At 51.3% G+C, this 19,676-nt stretch overlaps 1 long non-coding RNA gene across 2 annotated transcripts; it reads right to left on the bottom strand.

Annotated features, from left to right (window-relative positions):
* Positions 1-384: 384 nt before the first annotated feature.
* Positions 385-19,666, bottom strand: LOC128853570 (uncharacterized). 2 transcript variants are annotated; one of them, XR_008452165.1, is made up of 5 exons: positions 19,265-19,666; positions 17,924-18,110; positions 17,073-17,183; positions 15,819-16,003; positions 385-1,953 (listed from the first exon to the last, which is right to left on the bottom strand). It is a non-coding gene; the product is annotated as an uncharacterized LOC128853570 (long non-coding RNA). The 2 variants fall into 2 exon arrangements; XR_008452166.1 differs by lacking the exon at positions 17,924-18,110 and having other exon boundaries at positions 390-1,953.
* Between the last annotated feature and the right edge of the window lie 10 nt (positions 19,667-19,676).

A 19,676-nucleotide genomic window follows, 5' to 3' on the forward strand; every position in this document is an offset into this window, starting at 1 on the left:
TGAAGTGCTGCTCGAGGGCTCCTCGGTTCAGACGGCTCTGACTCCACTCTCACCCTTGTCGCTGGGGCTGGGGGCTTCCACCGCGAGCAGCCACCGGGCTCCGTGCCATTGGAGCTCTTTATCTGCTACCAGAGAGAGATCTATCTGGTGGCTCCCTAATGCAAAATTTCTAGTGCAAAGGAGGAAAGCAGCCCGGCTGGAGATGCAGCGTTATGCAATGACCTCACAGCAGAATGCAGCGGGTTCACCCACCGCGGGCTGCGCCGGCTGGAACGGCGCCGGCGGCTGCGGGGATGGAGGAGGAGAGCAAGGGAAGGCTGAGCGTGACCCAGACCCACAGCTTGTGCCGCGTCCCTGCCTTGAAATGCATAACAAGGATGATGCAAGTTACCACAGGTCTATTTTTCACAATCTTTTATCAGAATCATTTAGAAACAGCAGCAGAGACTGGCGGAGCAGCGGCGATGACTGAACTTCGGCTCACCTCTAAGCAGCCTGGGAAATATTAACCACAGACTCGAAGTGAATACATCCAAAGCCACAGGCGTTGTTCTTTTTTTTTCTTATTTCTTTTTTTTAAGCTCATCAGCCACGATACTTTATAAAAGGCATTTGTAATATTGCAGAAAAGAAGAACTGAAAATTCCAGAAGTGCATTTTATGCAGTAGGAAATATGATCTCCTCCAGTTTCACATCTTATATTTGGCATTCGCTGTATTCCAGTACAATATTCAGCTCAAAAGGAGCTGTACAATGGCATATATGAACAAATATGTTACAAGTGCAAAGGAGAAATGTCAACATCTTCGAGGAAATATAAATCTGAACTCAAGTAGGTACCTTCAAAGACTTTTTTTCCCCAAAACCTGTTTTCTTTAAACTCTTATTTAAGACCTTTAATTTAATCTTCAGGGCAGTTGTTACTTACCAAATACTCACCGAATAATATCTGATTATTGCATAATACTATTTTTTAGGGTAAGAAATCTACATGGACTTGCACAGTTAAGTAAGGACCCAGTGCCTGGTGTGAGATAAAACTGGTCCCCATTTCAAACCTTCTTCAAAAACTCTGACAACTCCACAAGAATCGATTATTAAGATACAACATGCACACTCATTCTACCACATCCCCACTTGCCCGTGGGAATATGAGGTCTACATTTCTAATACATCCAAAAGCGTGATTTCTAGTGAACCGGGTGGTTCCAGGAGGCAAAGAGACCTCCTGAAGAAAGTGATTAAAGTGGGATGAATCAGTTTAGCAGAGACTGATTGGTTAGGCAGAGGAAGTTCTTGCTGAGGCCCCGGCTTTTGAGCTTTTGGCCACTGAAATCCAGAGATGGGCTGATAACGCCCTTGGTAGGGTCATGGTCTGAATGTCAGTGAAGATAAATCAAGCAGTAACAGACGTGTGAGCAAGGTCAAAACCTCCGACAGTGAGACGATGTAAGGTGGAAACTGTCCTTCATCCCCACTACCACACAGCCGAGGGCTGAGGCGGTTGGTTGAGTCCATTGAAATTAATCCACTTCTCTGGATGCGACACAGAAATACACACGTGGCGCACCAAGGCTCTCACACAGAGCAGATGGGCCGTGTTTGGGCTGCAGAGTGCAGAAGAAATGCTGAAATTAAGGTCTTCACCTTTCCTAGTTGCAAAGCACACGGCTGTTAACCTGAATTGAGATGCAGGACTGACTTGCCTGTCTTTCTTCCCCTTTTCCTTGGAGTGTCCCCTTGTCACATCAGTCACCCAATAGCCGCCGGACGGCGACAGCTTTGCCTTGGCCGTCACCCAGCTGCTGGGTGGGAGCACCAGAGCTGCTGGGTGTGTGGACCATCAGCTGCTGCTCCCTCAGAAGCCTTCTCTGCATCCCCTCTTCCACAGGGAAAATTCCCAGCCTTGGCCTCATCCTGTGCCTCTTCTGGTATGAATCACGTAAGAAGCGCTGTAAGGAAAGGGACAATGTTAATAGATCGAATATTACTTGATCTCTAGTTCAGCTGATAAAAAGTATTCCTTCTTTACCAAAGTGTACTCATTTCTCCATGTACTGATATCCATTCTCTCTGCAGGTGCTGTGTGTGTATATATACACATATATATGTGTGTGTGTATATATATTTACAACATTGGCGTCCAGACAGATGACAGCACGCTGACTATATTTTACATTAGGTATGTTTTATAAAACTCTCCTCCAAAGGTGCTGCTACACCCTGCCAACCACCTCCCATCTCACAGCCTTATTCTAGCAATATTCCCTTACAGTGGGAAAGCGCTGCTGTTTTCCTCACACTGGAAACCACCCCATGTGAGGTAGAGTAAGGTCTGCCCTAAAGAAAGCTTCAGCACATCAAGACAGGAAAATGCGAACTGCATTTTTGTAATGGTCCTGCCCTGGAGTCATCTCCAAGACAAAATTCTCTCCTTGTAATCCAGATGGAAAATGAAAACTTAGGTCAAGCAGTTTAATTCTTGTAGCCCCTCACCAACAGCTGTGGGGGTCATTGGCACAGTCTCTCCTTCCCAAGAGCTGATCCATTCCTGCCTACCCAGCTCACCATGAAAAATAATTTCCCAAATTCCTCACCTCCTGCCCTGCCTTGAGGTGTTTTAACTGTCTGAAACCTGCTTTCCCGGTGACCCGAGACAATGTTTAAACACTCAGACAGGACACCCCTCGCCCACCACCCAGCTTGTAATAAGAACCAGCGGGAGGTGTCTGACTGTGCTGGGACTCGCAGGCTTTCTGCCACCTCATCCTGTGTGACGGCTGGAGCATCACCAAGTGACTAACGCAGGGCTTGCTGCTGGCTACAAACAGCATGGACGTGTCTGAAGCTCTAGAGTTTATGGCTACCTAAGCAATAAAACTCAAGCACGTTTTGTACAGTGAGAAATATGAACCACGCCAGTGAGTTCTGCTCTGTGGAAGACCCGAGAGATGACTCTGGCACAGGGATAATCTCCAGCCTCTGGATGATTATGCACCTGCAATTTCCCAGATACACTAATTCAAAGGGTGCAGCACCCAGACATGCTTTTATACGAAAGCGAGGGCCAGGGTGTCTGAGGGCAGAGACGGTGCCTCCCAGCCCTTGAGTGCCCACCAGAGCTGCATCTCCCAGCAGCAACGCACCCCGGCACCCATATGCATGGTGGCTCCTGTGGTTTTGTGCATTTCCACCCCAGAAACTCCCCTCCTTGGCTTGCTCGGAGCCTGCAGCACCTTCTTTGAGGCACTGGTTCTTTATCTGGTTCATACCTTCCCCACAAGGGGCTTCCCCTCATGCAGCACACAGAGCTCCACTTCGACATGCGAAGCCACCACTGAAGTCTGAAGCTCCCCCAGCAGCACCTGACGAGCCAGGAAGGAAGAGACCCCACCTCCATGGCCAGAGCCCTTGGCCAGGCTACATTACTCATAACACAATCTATTTAACCTTTAATTAAATCCTAGTGCTAACTTATGGAAGTTCAACACTGCTAATGAGATTGTCCCCAGGGGAGGAAACCGCGCTTCCCAATGCACCCTGCCCTGTTTCGGTGTTAAGGGCAGCGCCTGTCCCAGGAGTGGGGTTCGGTGGAGACCCTTCTTATGCTGTGTTTGGAAAAGGTGACCAAAAAAACGAACATTTGGATTTTCAGCTTCAAACCTGACAAATTCTTTTATCTACGTTAACACCCAGTAGCACACTTATAAGATGAGATAAAAAGAAAGCCTCAAGACCAACAGTTATGTAATGCAGTTAATAAGTTGAGTCACAATAATTATGTCAAAATTTCCTGTGGAGATTGTGTTTCACTTGCTTATGTTTCTTTTTTTCAAAGTTCATGCAAACGCCTTTCTAGCCCATCTGAAAACAAGCCAATAAACGCAAGGCAACATTTAAACGTGCAAGGTGCTAAAACAAATGAATTCCTGAGGACAGAGCAAGCCCTTGCCATGAGAAGTGGCATCATCTTCCTCCTGTCCCGCCCTGCTCCTCACGCTACAGCAGAAGCCATGGCTCGTGAAGCTTTGCTCACCACAACGCAGCTGGGTTTTTGCAGCTATTTTCGGCACCGTCGCTGTACAGCAGCCAAGTTCACAGACGTATTTATGTGACTTTGCATGACTTCCTCCAAGTAGCTCTTTCTGGTTTTTTTTTCCATACTAAGCCCAACATTTTTACTCTTCCTAGGTCAACCAGAAGGCATCTGGTCTTGGCATCGTGCCTATCTGCCCAGCCCAGTCGCAGCGTTTCTTACGAACGGTGCCAGGAGCCAGGGCGGGTAGAGCAGGCAGGGAGGGGAGTTATTTACCAAAAGCCCATCAAAACCTGTCTCTGCAGAGCAAACTCAGTCCTTTCAGAGCTAAAATGGTAAGGATTTGGGTACTTCCCCATGGGAAGGCAGTTCCCAGGCAGCTTCCCGCTGGGTCCACGCTTTGGAGACTGAAGGCAATGCTCTCTCTCTTCCATTTTTACCCCCATTGTTGAGCCTGCGTTGGGTTCCTTGTCCTGCTGGGGACTTCACTGAGCCCCTGGTAAATGCCAAGGTAAATGCCCTAGTCACCAGGGATATTTGTGTTTTCTCTTTCCCACCATGGTTCCAACGCAAAAGAACAGACATTATCAAGCATATTTGATAATTACAATAGAGAAAAATCATATTATTGAACGCTCACAGGCATTTTTGCCCCCTGCTCTTAGTTCTAAACAAAGAACAGACAAGATAAATTAGGGGCGAAGATGTACTTCAACAAACAGATATACTTTTTTTTTTTTTTCCTAAAACTGTCTTGATTTTGTTTATTCTGGCTAAGGAGACAGCATCCTCCTCTTCTCAAACATAGCAAACAAGCCCAAATGTATGACGCAATTCCCGTAATCAAGGTCACAGTCCTGGTTTTGCTGGAGTGTGCAGCTTAATGTTAGAGCCAGGGAGGAACTCGGAACCTCATTTAAAATGGGCTAAGCATCAAAATCTTAAACAATTTGCTTAACAGGAGGAAAAGCACTTAGAGAAAGATTTTCTCAGAAGAAAGAAGCTGGAAAAAGCTTCTGGAAAGCCTGCAGGCTGTCTTGATTGTCTAGTAAGCTGCAAGGCAAGCTGCAACGCTGCTGAAGTCAAAGGCAAAGCTCCTCTCCACCTGGGTGAAACTGGGATTTTACTCCATCTGCTTTGGTTTACACCCAACTAGGAAGGAGAGCAGTTTGAAGAGAGAAAGGATAGCTCACTGCTCAAACCCGTCTGGAAAAACAAAAAGTTATTTCTCAGGTGAGAAACCTGGGGCATCAGTGCCTTAAAATAGCAGCTGTGACGCTGCCACGGCAAAGAGCGGCCGCTCCCTGCGCGGGCTGCACGCCGAGGCGGACGGCAATTTCTCTCTAAACAAGGAAATCAGCATAAAAGGAGGACTTACTTGCAGATCAGTTTGTTGACACAAGAAAACCTGTGTTAACTCATGAGTCAATAGCTCGCTTGATAGAGAAAAAACCAAACTGGATTGGACCCAAGCAGTCCTGGCGATAAGGCTCAGCAGCTCGGCCGCGACAGTGCGGTGCCCAGGGCTTTGTGCCATGGCTGCTTGGAAAACGGGGGAGCACGAGTCCTCCCCTCCTCTCCTGCCAGCCTGACCCCAGCGGGGCGCCACGCGTGCCAGCTGGAGAGGGGAGCCCGGGGCTGGCAGGAGCTCCTGGGGAGCACAGAGGAGAACGGCTTTTCTGCGGGTGGTTCCAGCGAAGCGTTTGTGAAACTCTGCATCTTGGCACAAGGCAGAGGGGGATGGTTGTTCTCAGGTGAGCTTGCATGACTCACACACGGAAATACAATCGTACAAAACTGCCAAAGCTGGAACTACTGCAGAGAGGATAGATCTTTCAAAGGTGGGGGTCTGGTCTTCTGCTCCTGGACCCGCCTTCGGGTGTGTGAGCAAGAGCAGCTGGATTGTCCTACCCTGAGCACTCTGCAGAAGACCTTGAAGGCCCCAGAGAGCTCATTGGCTCTGACGAACAAGGCTGCCCTCGCTTAGATGATGAGTACGCTACTGCTGACTCTGCTCTTCAAGGCAAGAGACAAGGGACACTTGCACTGTTCTCCCAGTAGACTTTGGTCATGAGGAATAACAAGGGAACACAGGTGATCTGAGTCACTTCCAGCGATCATTTAGAGGGAAAAAAACCAGCTTTGTTTTCACTGTTGTATGCAGCAGAAAAGATAAGCAGAAAACAAAGAAGCCACAGGGAATCCCCTACAATTTTCTTATAGCACACTGTGCTTTATCTACCATAACTAATAAAACCAGCTAGAGCTGCAGGGTATATATTCACACAGCTGGATATAACACAACACAGTCCCTGCGAGGAAACACCTCATCAGCACTATTAGATTAGGCTGCACTCTATCTTCAGACCAGCTTCTAGCCCTCCACACAATCCAGATGGCCATGCAGGAGCATCCCCTAAAGCAGCTCCTGTACCCGCCCAGCGCACCCCATGAGACCAGCGCCGGGCTGCACGTGCTACCTGTGCCTGCAATGCCTGTACCCCGCAGCAGCTGGCTTTAGTTGCATTCTAGATAGTAATTAAAACACTTTGGAGACAGGGCTTTCAGAGCACCTTCACGTGCTGAGGATCTCCTGTATTTATGCTTGTCATCGCCGGCTTGTCACACACTACACTTGTATTAACCACAATACTTGCTCAGAGGAAGATGATGCAACGGCTGCATGGGAAGTGTCAGCTCTTTTGTACAATGCTGTTTATTGTTTCAGAAAAGAGACTCTCAAAATGGAATGGTCGCTGCTGTGTTTACTGATCTCCTCAAGAAGGATTTTGGCTGTGCCTTTTTCTTTCCTGAAAAGGAGGCAAAAATATCAGGCTACAGTAGTGCACGTTGGTGAGGCAGCGAAACCAAGCAGTGCTGTCCCTCACCCGCGATCCTCCGCTCTGGCTTTTCCTGGGGGCTGAACTCCAGGGGCTGACCAGATAAGACAATACTTTATCTAATCTCTGCTGCACTATTTCAGCAGGAACACATGTTGGTTTCTCCCCACGCAGTTAAACCCCCTCAGTGGGAGCAGCAGCCCTGGTGCTGCTCAGGGTGCAGACGGGGCTGGGGGAGCTGCTCCATCCTCTGTCGTACGCTGAGAACGAGGAGCAGAGGTGGCACGGCTCTCCCTAGGAAAGGATCATGCAGGGGAATATTGCTCCATGCAAATAATCCACGTTGAATTAGAATGTCTGACTGTTTTCTTTTATGTGGCTTGCACCCTTTTGTCTTAACAGGCATAAAATCAGTTCAGCTTCATCAGTTCCAGCCATCTCCATCATCTCTAACCCCACCGGAGCTTGCTGTGCCCAGGCGTACTACATCATCCATCGAAAATGAAAGACTTAAGCCACAACATAACATATTGATAGAAACAGATGTAGGTGATAACTAGTAACTTATGAATACACATGAAAAGCACATGGGTAAGAACATCACTAACCAGCAGAAGCAAAAATATTGTTATTAAACAAGAAGCCAGGGCTGGACCGTCTTGCGGTACTGTACAAAGCCAGTGCCACAGCAGCAGCGAGTGGTATGTGGAGGCGATCACCGAGCGGAGAGCAGCGGCACGCAGGGCACGCTGCCGCGGTGCTGAGCAGCCAGCAGGCACGCTGCTGCTCCACTGACATTGCAGTTGGTAAAGTAACCGTTCCACTGCACAGCCTGCCTGGGAGCCCTTATCTTTTACTGCCCTCCTGAAGCCATTAACTCTATATCCAAAAATCTATGCAGACAGAATTGGGATAAATGGAGACCGGCAAAACTCAGTTTGCTCCAGATTAAAGCTAAACGCAGTTTTCAGACTTGTAGTGTACTCTCACTCTCAAAAGTGAAATCCTGTGGTTGCCTTTCAGCTGGAAGCTACCTAAGAACTCCTAATTTATGCAAATATCACAATTAGCACAAGCAGCCACAGAGACTTGGCTGCAGGTGCAGTTGCCTGCAGGACCTGCTGGCAGCCACAGCGGGACTTGGACTGCTGCAAACATACATTCCAGTAGCATCTCACGGGGTTTTGGTCCAGACACAAAAGGATGGCTACAGTCAAATTAGTTAAGGCACACTGACATCATGCTATAAACAATTTCACACCTCCAGAAAGCAAGGTCAGGTCAGTCCTTCCCATCAGTGGACATCACCGACTCCATAGCAACGTGAGGGTAATTAGCAGGCTGCCCAAGCCCGCGCAGCCAGGACGGGCAGGATCCCACAGCCCATCTCCACGGCTCAGCGGGATCGGGGCAGGGTGAAAGATGCCACCTGCATCTTTAATCTCCCAGGCTCGCAGCCCCTGTTCCCCAGGAAGGAACAATGCCATTTTTGAAGCTTGCAGAAACACTGCACGCTGCGGGGTGTGAAGGTGACCATATTTCAGTAGTTCATAGGCAGGCAAAAAATAATTAAGCTTTTTAACAGGTATTACAGGAATCCCAGAGAAAATAATGCACAGGCTCAAAGCTTGGGTGCTGAGCTGAGCCGGGCTGGGTGTTAGGTGCCCACCAAAGCCCCTCTGTCTCTCCCCTCCTCAGCTGCACAGGGGACAGCAAACATAAGAAAAGGCTCGTGTGTGAGGGTAAGGACAGGGAGATCACCCAGCAATGCCCATCCGAGCAAAACAAGCTTAACTTGGGGAAAATTAATCTAATTTATTACCAGTCAAATCAGAGTAGGATGAGAAATAAATTCAAATCTTAAAACACTTTTCCCCCCACCCCTCTATTTTTCCCAGGCTCAACCTCACTCCTCAAGTCTCTACCTCCTCGCCCTGAGTGGTGCAGGGGGATGGAGGTTGGGGGTCAGGTCACCACACACTGTTTCTGCTGCTCCTTCCTCCTCAGGGGAAGGACTCCTCTCACTCTTCCCCTCCTCCAGCATCAGGTCCATCTGCCAGGACACAACCCTCCACAAACTTCTCCAACGTGAGTCCTTCCCACGGGCTGCAGTTCTTCACAAACTGCTCTAGCGCGGGTCCCTTCCACGAGGTCACAAGCCCTGCCAGCAAACCTGCTCCAGAATGGGCTCCTTTCGCAGAGAGGTCCACAGATCCTGCCAGGAGCCTGCTCCAGCATGGGCTTCCCATGGGTCACAGCCTCCTTTAGGCATCCACCCGCTCTGACGTGGGGTCCTTCTTGGGCTGCAGGTGGATCTCTGCTCCACTGTGGACCTCCACACAACCTGCCCCTCCACGGTCTTCATCACAGGCTGCAGGGGAATCTCTGCTCCGGTGCAGCACCTTCTCCCTCTCCTCCTTCACTAACCGTGGTGTCTGCAGAGCTGTTTCTTTCATCTATTCTTCAGATGAAATTACCTCTGCACAGAGGTGGGTTTCTCCCTTCTTAAATCTGTTCTCCCAGAGGCACTCCCAGCATCGCTGATGGGCTCAGCCGTGCCCCACAGCTGATGCAGTTTGGAGCCAGCTGGCCCGGGCTCTGTTGGGCATGGGGGAAGCTTCCAACAGCTTTCACAGAAGCCACTCCTGTAACCTCCCCCTTACCAAAAGCTTGCACCTTCCACCGCCAGAGGAGGCAAAGGCAAAAGCTGTTTCATCTGTAGAGCAAAGAACAGACAAAGCTGCTGAGTGCATCCAGGTGACAGCAGACAGCTCGGATTCACACAATGCTGCCTGGTGAGATTCTCTTCTTTAAGAGAACCCCTTTCCTATAAAGGAGTGGCAGAACTGGTTTTGCAGCCCTTGGGTCATGCTCATTTGCCAATGGAAAACAAGGTGCTTGTAAGGGAGAGTGAGAAGGCAAGTCAGATTTATTCAGGTTAATCACTGCCTTAATTAATGGTATAGCAGATGGACACAATTTATCTTGTATAACCAATGTAAAACCTCCTTAAGTGGTGTGAAGTAGGTGCTCTTAAACCAAGAGCATCTCACCCATGAAACCAGAGCCTTCCCTCCAGCTGCAGGTGATGCCCTTCCAGCAGCCAGCAAAGGTGACCGAGAGAGGAGAAGCTGCCCTGAGGCTTTCACCACCACCGCTATGGTCACACAGGTTGTTCCCCTTTCTCCAGGGACACAGCCTCAGCTGGGATTCTTGTTTGGGCTCAACTGAGGGGCTTAAGGAGGAATCGCAGGCACCTTTTGCTAAACTAAATTCTAAGGCTCTATAAGGCAAAGGGGACTGATCCAAACTCCAAAGTCACTGAGCACTTTTCCCAGCAGCTTAATTGCTCCCCAGGTAAGGAACCCTCCTTCTCCCCACAGATTCGCAGAGCTGTTAGCACTGTGACCAACAAACGGATGGGGAAACTCCTGATCAGGAAAACAAAACCACAATCCATATTTGGGATTTGCTGGGACATTGCCTACAGAAAAAACATCCTAAAGCAAATCAGCACAGACCGTGCTATGCTGAAGATGTCCCAGTTGTTCTCCCGGCCACAGAAAGAGTACAGACTCCGTTGTGGCTACATGAAAAAGGCTGTTCTGTAGAGGAATAGCTCACATATTAATGGATTAGTGGAGACCGACAGGCTCATTAGCAAAGTAACTTAATGTGCTCATGAATGCAACTTCTATGCTGTACAACAAGAACCGGGCAGCAAAACGACGATTGTAGCTCCGTATCATAATAAATCCACCTCAAAGCAGCGGCTGGATCGCATCGATGTAAATAGAGCTTCCGTTGTGTGGCCTCAGATATGGCCCCAGTGAGAAGATATGGCAGAGGGCGATCCCACAGCGGCAGGCGAAGGCTCTGCTCCACTGGAGCTCTGCAAACGGCAGCCTTGGCAGCAGCGCCTGGCAGCGAGGGCCTGCCCTGGCCAGTACTAGCCTGGTAAAGAACGGGAGTCATCTTTATGAGTGCACTTTTTAACGCACTTTTTAAAAATGACATCACAGTGAACATATCTGAGCTACAGAGGGAATCTGCTCTTCCCTTCTCCGACCACAGCACCCCAACAAGGTCATACAGTGCTTGACATCTCTTCTTCAACCACATCCACCAGACCTGACCCTCTTCTGCAAACCTTTCTTCTGCATCTCTATTCTGCAAATAAACCCCCTTCCAGGTTCCTTCCCGCCTCCCAGGTAGAAGAGCTCTGCCTGCATTCCGTGTCCACCCATTTCCCCACAACGCTCCATAGTGGCTCTAGTGAAGCACCTGGATCACTCTTAAAATGACTGTATTCGCTTTTTTTAAGCAGTTGTAGCTGAGCTGGCTCCAGGATGGGGCTGCGTTTGGCAGATGTCCACGGCTGCTGTGGAGCGATAAGTGCGGCTGCCGCGGCAGCTCGCCTCCCCTGGCAGCAGCTCAAGATGAGACAGGAAAGGGTGGGATGGGTGTCAGCTTGAGAACAGGCTCTGACAAACATGAGGCAAGAGACTGAAACTCCTGAGCTACCAGAGATGCTGAAAAGGCACTCGCAGACCTCCTGGAAGGTCTGTGAGGGAAAGGAAGACCCGCAGAGCTCCCCAGCACACGTTAGGGGTCCCAGGGAGGCCAAAGATCCAAAGCCAGTCATGTTTTACATGTTCTTTATCATCTTTCTCTTCCACCCTATAAAAAGCGCTTTGCTGTCACACCGTAGACTTGAACTTGACCTCTAGCCCTGCGGATAAACTCCACACGGGGGTGAAGCTTCTGTGCAAGGAGGACAATGGGGGGATGCGGCTCCCACCCTACAGCTCAAAGCTGGAGGCTGCCTTGGGCTTCCAGAGGGAAAACAATGGGCAGAAACAAATTGGAACTTTGCAAACTGGAGGGTGGCAGTTGGAGGTTTGGGGCCCAAGGATAAGAAAGTCATTGTGGGCACGAGCCTGGCAGGGGCTGAGGGGGGGTGGCAGCACGGCTATCACATACAGCAGTTATTGAGGCTAAATAAGAACAGAGGAACATTCTGTTGCGGAAGAGTGATGACCGCAAGCTGCACTTCCAGCAGGCTGTTTCTCGCTGCTGTGGACAGCTGCATTCACCACCAGGGCAGCATAAGGGAAGGGTTCGGGAGATGGTCACTTCTGTCTGACGGCTGTTCCTCACCTCCCTGGCAGAGGGGGATGGCAGCCCAGAGGCCAGGACAGCAGGGCAGCCACCAGTAACTTGGAGACACTCAGCAGAGCAAGGCACTCCAGGCAGAAAGATGGAGCCCAGTGAGGGATGCAATGATCTGCAATGCCACCCAGGACCACTCTGCCTTCCAGGAGCAACTCCAGGTGCCACTCGGGGCCACCCCTACTTCTTGCGGGTGCCACCTCCACTTCTTGTGGGTGCCACTGCCCTCTGCAGTCCCCAGAGGAACAGGCACATTGCCACCACACAGCCAGGGCGTCCCTCCGGCGTCCTGTCCCTCCAGCCTCACCTCGCACAGGCTTCCCTGCAAAGTTCCAGCCCAGAAGATAATTAATCTGAAGAACACATTTACCCACAGTGGGAGCACTGGAAATGGTGCTGGGGGCGAGCCGGGGCTCCGACTCTCCACCCCACACATCGCACCCTCTGGAAACTTCCCAACCAAGCCGGGGTTCTTGCAGAAGGTGCTGAGGAATGGCCAAAAGCCTGAGAAAAGAGAGCATCACCCACACTGATCCCTCCACCTGTGCTTGTCCACAGGAAACCTTCCCCCTTACAGGTGGTGCCAAGAGCGCAGCTAAACGTGCTCCAGGCACCTGAGAGCAGAGCCACGGCCACGCGCTGCCTTCAGACACACGGTTTGGGATATGCTCAGCACGGAAGCCTTGGTCTAAACCGGCTACCTTAGGCTGCGTTTATAGGCAGCAAAGTGTCAGTCAGTGGAGTGTAACACACTCAGCTGGAGCTGAAAGTGGAAGTTGAAGCAGTCAAGGTGAGAACGCAGAGAGCAGCACCAGGAGGGAACGCTACAGCGGACAACAGCTTTGGCAACTCATGTAAAGGTCCTTGTTGAGGCTTTCTAGACCACAGAGACCTGGATGGGTCGGGATCAGGGCAGGGCAGTGACAGCTCAGAGAGCATTTTCAGCCACCCAGGGAGACGCATCGCTCCAGAGGCAGAGAGGGGTGAGCCATCAGGACACCTCAGAGTCCCTCTGGCTCACTGCTGAGGGACAGGGAGCGGCTGGGAGCTCCCAGCGAGCCACGGGCGATGATGACCCTTCACCAGTGCTGGGTTTTCCCCTTCTCCAGGCACTGGGATCGTGAGGTCCCAGCCTAAAGCATCTCTAGGGCCCTCTGAGGCTTTAGGGAGCGTGGCAGACGCCAGACCCCCGTGTCCACGAGCCCTGCGCTGGGGATGCTGTCCCTGCACAAGCCCTGCTCCTCCTGCCCGGGCCGGTGGACTCCTTGCAAACTAAACCCTATCCCCTCCCAGCTCCTCGCTCAGCAGAGCTCCAGGCATCCAACAAGCTTCCTGCCTTCCTCCCCATCCTGCGGCTGGGAAAACACACTGCCTGCAGTGCAGCCAGGGCGGAGGCCTGGCCTTGGGAGCTGTGAAGCCCTACCCTTCCCTGGGCTGCTCGGAGAGGCCGGCAGGAATCCCCAGGGAGCCTGCTGGCTGCAGGAGACTGGATTTGGAGGTGTCCCAGGAAGCACCCTTGCTCCATCCAGCCTGGCTGGGGGGGACCTCGATCTGAGCATATGACCAAGTTTTGAATAAATGTCTCTGCTTTGAAGGCTTTCCTTCACAAGCCAGGCAGATCATGATGGGTGATCCACTCGATGATCCAGTGGGTCCTTTCCAACCTGGTGAGTCTGTGATTCTCTGATTATTACACACAAAATCAACACCTTAATGCAAAAAGTGAAACAGAGCCTGGTGTTTTACTGATGCATCCGCACAAGCGCCAAGCAGTATTTGCTTTGTAGCAGCAAGTTAATCATGAAAGCAGTCTAGTCTGTGGCTTGTTTGCAAAAGAGAAAGGAGAAGATAAAGAAGGGCTCTGGCACATGGGTGCTTTCAGCATAGGTCAAATGCTGCCATTTCGGCGATGGACCTACAGCACTGACTTTTGAAATGACATCAACAATCACTACACACAGCCACAGCTCAGCGCTCTCTCAGGTCTGTGACTGCTCTGAGCACTCAGCACTTATGAAAAGCATCTCCTCGGCTGCTGCTCCTGCTGACACTGTCACCCACAACCACTCTGTTAGCAGGTCGGGCTCTGGAGGCAGCTGCCCCCTCCAGACACGGCTCCCGGAGCTCCCTCGGTCCCGGCTCCCGGGCACAGCCTGGGACAGGGCTGTCAGAGCAGCCCTCGCTCAGGCGCTGCCCGAAGCGTGTCCCGACCCTCCAGCGGCGGCCGTGCCGGCACGGCACCTGGGCCAGGCACAAACCTGGGGCCAGCGCACGCCATCGGTTTAAAAATAAACCAGTGGGAGCACGTGAGCACACGGTGACAGCGAGTGGCGTAATACTGGCTGAACACAGGCCGCCCTTCCAAACGCATGTCGGCTGTGTGGCGCGAGGGACCTTGCCCCCAGCTCCAGCCCCTCTTGGCAGGCGAAGCAGCGGGGCGTTACTCGCTTTTCACTAACCTGGTGTGGGGAGAAGGCAGGTCCTGAGCGTGGCTGAGCTGTTTGACATGTTGAGGGCTCTGTTCTCAAAGGGAGAGCAAGCACAGCCCACAGCTGTTGCTGGAGGAACAAAGTGAATCTCATCCCTCAAAGGCAAGGGTAAAGCCGGGGCGCTTGGCTCCAGCAGCAGCTGCCTGGGGCCACCCTGTCCCCTCTGGCTGCCGTCCCCAGCAGCTCTCAGTCTAGCCTTGACCCGGATCACCCAGTTCCACTGCTCTCCTCTAAATCCGCATTTATATCTCATCCTTCCCACATTCCTGACCTTAACGTATTCTTCCTGCTGTGGCAGTGTGTACCACAGCTACAATTAATAGATGACCTGACACAGTACAGAAGGAAATTAAGCTTACAGCTTATTAGAATGTCTGCAAATCAGCTTATATTTGGGCAACACATCTTTACAAAATCTGTTCTCCCTTTCCAAACGCAAATTCCTTGCTCGGAGCAGAGAGGGAGGTTGGGCAGGCAGCGCTGCTCCAAGGAAAGGTCACCAGAACTACAGCCATCTGAGAGACAAGGGTCAATCCCTGCCTCCCTCTTGGCTGGAATGAAAGAAAAATACAGAAACAAAAGCCAAGCTTAGGCAGACATCCAGGATGGAACATTTTCAGCTCAAGCAACTAAATTTGGCAGAATTATAAGCAACTGGAAACTCAAAACCAGGAACTTGCAGTAGGATAAACCGAACAACCCCAGTGATGGGCAGCAGTGCCCGGCTTACCGACAGCCTGCAGAAACCTGTCATCGCTGGGAACACACACATGAAAGAAAACTCCACAAACTATAACGTAAAGGTCAGACTCTGACAGGCGCCAGGTTCTGTAGGAGCTCCTAGCAGTCCAAAAATCAGGCCCCTGGGATGCAGAGAGCCTGCAGGACTCCTAGGAGCATCCAGCAGAAGGAGCAGGGAGGGGGTTCAGAGGAGACTTTACCAGGGTCTTGTCTGCCAAACGAGCTGTTAATTCACTCAAACTCACACCTGCCCACAGCAGAGGAGGGGAGCACCGAGGAGCCAAGAAGGGAACCAGAACAGCTCCTCTCCATCTCCTGCCACAACCCCCACCCTGCCCGGGTACCCACCAGCTGCGGGCAGGTACCTACAGATCCACATGTGCTGCCTTCTGCCGGGCTCAGCACCGCTCCACAGCCACTTCCCAGGACAGCCAGACCCTCCACTCCCCTTCCCACTTTTTGGGGTCCTCCCCTCCCGGCTTCCCCATCCTCTGAGCCCACGGTGGATGCCCTGGGGGCAGGCGAGAGGCACCGCTTACCCGCCGGCGCCACGGGGCAGGTGGGGATGCTCTGGCTGGGATGCTCCGGTGGGAAAGCTCCGCTGGGGATGCTCTGGCTGGGATGCTCCGGTGGGAAAGCTCCGCTGGGGATGCTCTGGATGGGATGCTCCCGTGGGGATGGTTCAGTGAAGATGCTCTGGCCGGGATGCTCCAGATGGAATGCTCTGGAGAGAAAGCTCCAGAGGGGATGCTCCGGCGGGGATGCTCCGGAGGAGCTTCTCGGGCCGGGATGCCCCAGAGGGGATGCTCCGGGAGGGGATACCCTGGCGGGGAGCGGTGTGGCCGAGCGGCAGCCGCCCCCCGCCCGCTCCGCAGCCTCTGCGCTGCTTTCGCTTTCCCTTTCGGCGGGGGAGGAGCGGCCGCCGCGGGGGAAGGGGCTGAGCGGCGGGGGTGGGCGCGGGGGTCCCTGCGGCCCGGGGGGTCCCTGCGGCCGGAGGCGTCTCTGCTGCTCGTGAGGGGTCCCTGCGGCCCGGGGGGTCCCTGCTGCCCGGGGGGGGTCCCTGCGGCCCGGGGGGGTCTCTGCTGCTCGGGGGGGGGGGTCTCTGCTGCTCGTGAGGGGTCCCTGCGGCCCGGGGGGGGTCCCTGCGGCCCGGGGGGGGGTCCCTGCGGCCCGGGGGCCAAAGCCGCCCCTCGCTCCCGGGTTAGAAAGTGAGTTTATGTCTCCCTGAGCTGCCCGAAGGCAGTGGTCCCCGTGACTCTTCGCACAGCAAAGAGGGGCCTCAGCCCCTCCGCAGAGAGCGGAATCCCCGTGGATGGGGCACGGCCGCCCCTGTCCGCTGAGGGACCAGTTGGGACCTCGAAGAGAGGCACCGGGGATGCCGAGAGCGACTTCCTCGAGGGAAAGAGCGCTCTCGTGATAGAGAAGAGCTTCTTCTGCCCAGCAGGAGCTACAGGAACTCTGGCAGCTTAGAAAAAGCTCTCAGAAGTCTTATGGCTAAAGACAATTAATGAATAAATGAAAAGGAAGTGAACTTGGTTCACCTCAGGGTCAAAGAACCCTCCAGATGGTCACAATTAAGACGCCTTGAGAAGCCTCCCTTCCAGCAGGGGCCCAACAGAGAAGGAGTTTCCCCACACGGAACCGGCCGCGACCACAGAGAAGAGCCGGGGCTGTCGGCGCAGTACAGGAGCCACGCATCTCCTCCTCCTCCTCCTCCTCCTGGGTTCTGCCCCAGTCCCGCACGGCCGCACGCTCCGGGCAGGCGGCTGCAGCGCTGCGGAATGCTCACTTACTGACTGCACGCGTTAGAACGATTTTCTTCAGTCATCCAGCGTTCTTGGGCCTCATCTCCACACTTCTTTGCTGGGTTACAGCATCGATTTAAAAGGAACTCAGCAAATACACTGGAACAGAAGGGATTCAGCTTTATGGCAGTTTGTGGAGGTTGATCCAGACTCAAAGGAGCTCTTTCTTTACATGGATGAAGATCTTTACAGATAAACCAAACCTACTTGCACCATCTACAAGATGGACCAAATGCCAATTATTAAAGAAAACCAGGCAATGATTCTATGGTGATTCTATGATTCAATGATGGGCAGAGTCCCTCAATTGCTTCTTACAGCTCCTCCTACATCAAACTGAGCTGACCTTGCTGGTTGTTCTTCTGCTTATCTGCAAGCACACAGCTTCACGGAGCGCACATAGGGGAACCCCCACAAACCCCAGAGACTGAACCCAGCGATGATGTTTGCCTGGCTTGTTGTCTCAGGCCACGGGAAGACTCCCGTACAGTTTTAGAATCATAGAATGGTTTGGGTTGGAAATGACCTTAAAGCCCATCCAGTCCCACCCCTGCCATGGGCAGGGACACAGAATCACAGAATCACCAGGTTGGAAAGGACGCACTGGATCATCGAGTCCAACCATTCCACTGGATCCGGTTGCTCCAAGCCCCATCCAACCTGGTCTTGAACATCTCCAGGGATGGGGCAGCCACCAGTTCTCTGGGCAACCTGTTCCACCAACCAGCACACGGGGCAAGACCGGGATTTTGTTTTGCCACAAACATTGAAGTAGCATCTTGGAGAAACTCCTTCCAATTTTCCAATAACCTGCTATTTCTAAAGATGAGCCGAATTACCGGTTCTCTGTGTTGCTGACGTCTGGAAAATGCTCCATGAGAACAGGACCCAGAAGACCACCTTTCAGCAGCTCATTCTGTTGAACAACAGCCTCTCCACAGGGAGGAGAGGATGGAAGCACCCCCACTGCTGCTCCAGCACCCACCTCCTGCTCAACTCTTCCACTGGCAGCAGCCACAGGCAGAGCTGTTATAAAGACCACTTCTCAGCTTAGAATGAATAGTTTTTTAAGCAATTATGGAAAACACCTCAATGTATATAATACAAGATTAATCAAGGTAAAGCCTACAAGATCACAGAAAAATGAAGCAACTCTGTTATAGAAAACACCTTTAAACATGAAGATGTAAAAAAAATTATAAGAATACTTCAGTTCAAAGTTAATTCCAGATATGATTTTATTCTGAATTTTACAAATAACAAGCATTTTTCTACAAAAAAAGCCCAAAACCCAAAAAACCCCAAACAAACAACCCTAGGGTGAGAATCAGTTTAGTTACAGCTGGGAATATTTACATTCTTAGAAGACATTTCTGTATCTTTCTATATACAAGGCTGTGGCTGTTACCAGTTCAAGGTACATCCCGAAGGCGTTTGTAAGTAAGGCATTATAGTGCCTGAGCCGATTCTGTGCTTTAAGAGAACCATTTACAAGTGCCAGGATTAAGGTTCTATTCTACAAACACTGCCATAGGTATTTATTCCCAGCGACGGCCCCATCGGGCTCCCCGTGCGCTTCCTGCGCTCACGTGCATAGGCATTAGAAAGAGCAGCCCCGCTGGGCCAGACTAAAGAACAGACCAGGCTGCAAAGCAGAGAGGAGTAGAACTCAATCTTACGTGTTGCCAGCACTGATGCTGCTCTAAGACTTGCCGACAACTAAACCAGTTCCTCTCATCTACATCTTATTTACATAGATCAGATCACCCCCTATATTAAAATAGTCCCTCAGTTGCTTTTGGAATTACATATCAGCTGGATGCTGCCTGCCCACCAGAACAAGCGCCTTGTTTTAAGGGGTAAACTTGAGAAGAGTAGGATAAGAAAGCAAATAAGAATTAATGCAGGATGCTGTATTTAATACATTGTACATCTCTGACTCATGCTTTTTGTTTTTCAAAAAAAAGATGAGCAAGGAAAAAAAAAGGTATTTTTGTGACACAGAGATCACTATTGTGTTTTGTAGTATTAGTCATAACCAGGAAATTCCCCAATCTGACTAGGTCTAAAAAAAAAAAAAAAAACCAAACAAACAATAAAAATCCCCCACAAAAATCTTTAGTAAATATCAGAATATTTATATTATTTAAGAACAAAAGCCTCATTGTGGAGGCACCTACCTGGACAAAACAGTGGTTAAGAAATGACAGCTAAATCAGAGGCTACGTGTTCTCTGCACTTGAGGGCAGGAACTTCCACAGCAGCTCATGTATCAGGCAGCCACGGATCTTGCATTTCAGGCTATTTTCTGAAGCAGTTTACAGGAAGAGACTTAAGGGACACGGTTGTTTACACTGGCAAATCCATTACAAGGAAGTTGCAGCTAAATGTGTTTTGCCTCAGATCCCTGCGGTTATCAGATAATTCTCCAACACAGAAACTGCTTCTAAACATTCCAGTTCCTAGAAATAAGGTTTACAGAGAAGACATACCTGTACCAAGTTTAGACCACGTTCTTATGTTTGCAATGACCTTTTCAGAGGAGGTGGTAAGCCTGACAAATTGGATCATGCCTTTTGGGCATGACACGTA

Source organism: Cuculus canorus, chromosome 14 (assembly GCF_017976375.1).
Source record: "Cuculus canorus isolate bCucCan1 chromosome 14, bCucCan1.pri, whole genome shotgun sequence".
Lineage (NCBI taxonomy): Eukaryota > Metazoa > Chordata > Aves > Cuculiformes > Cuculidae > Cuculus > Cuculus canorus.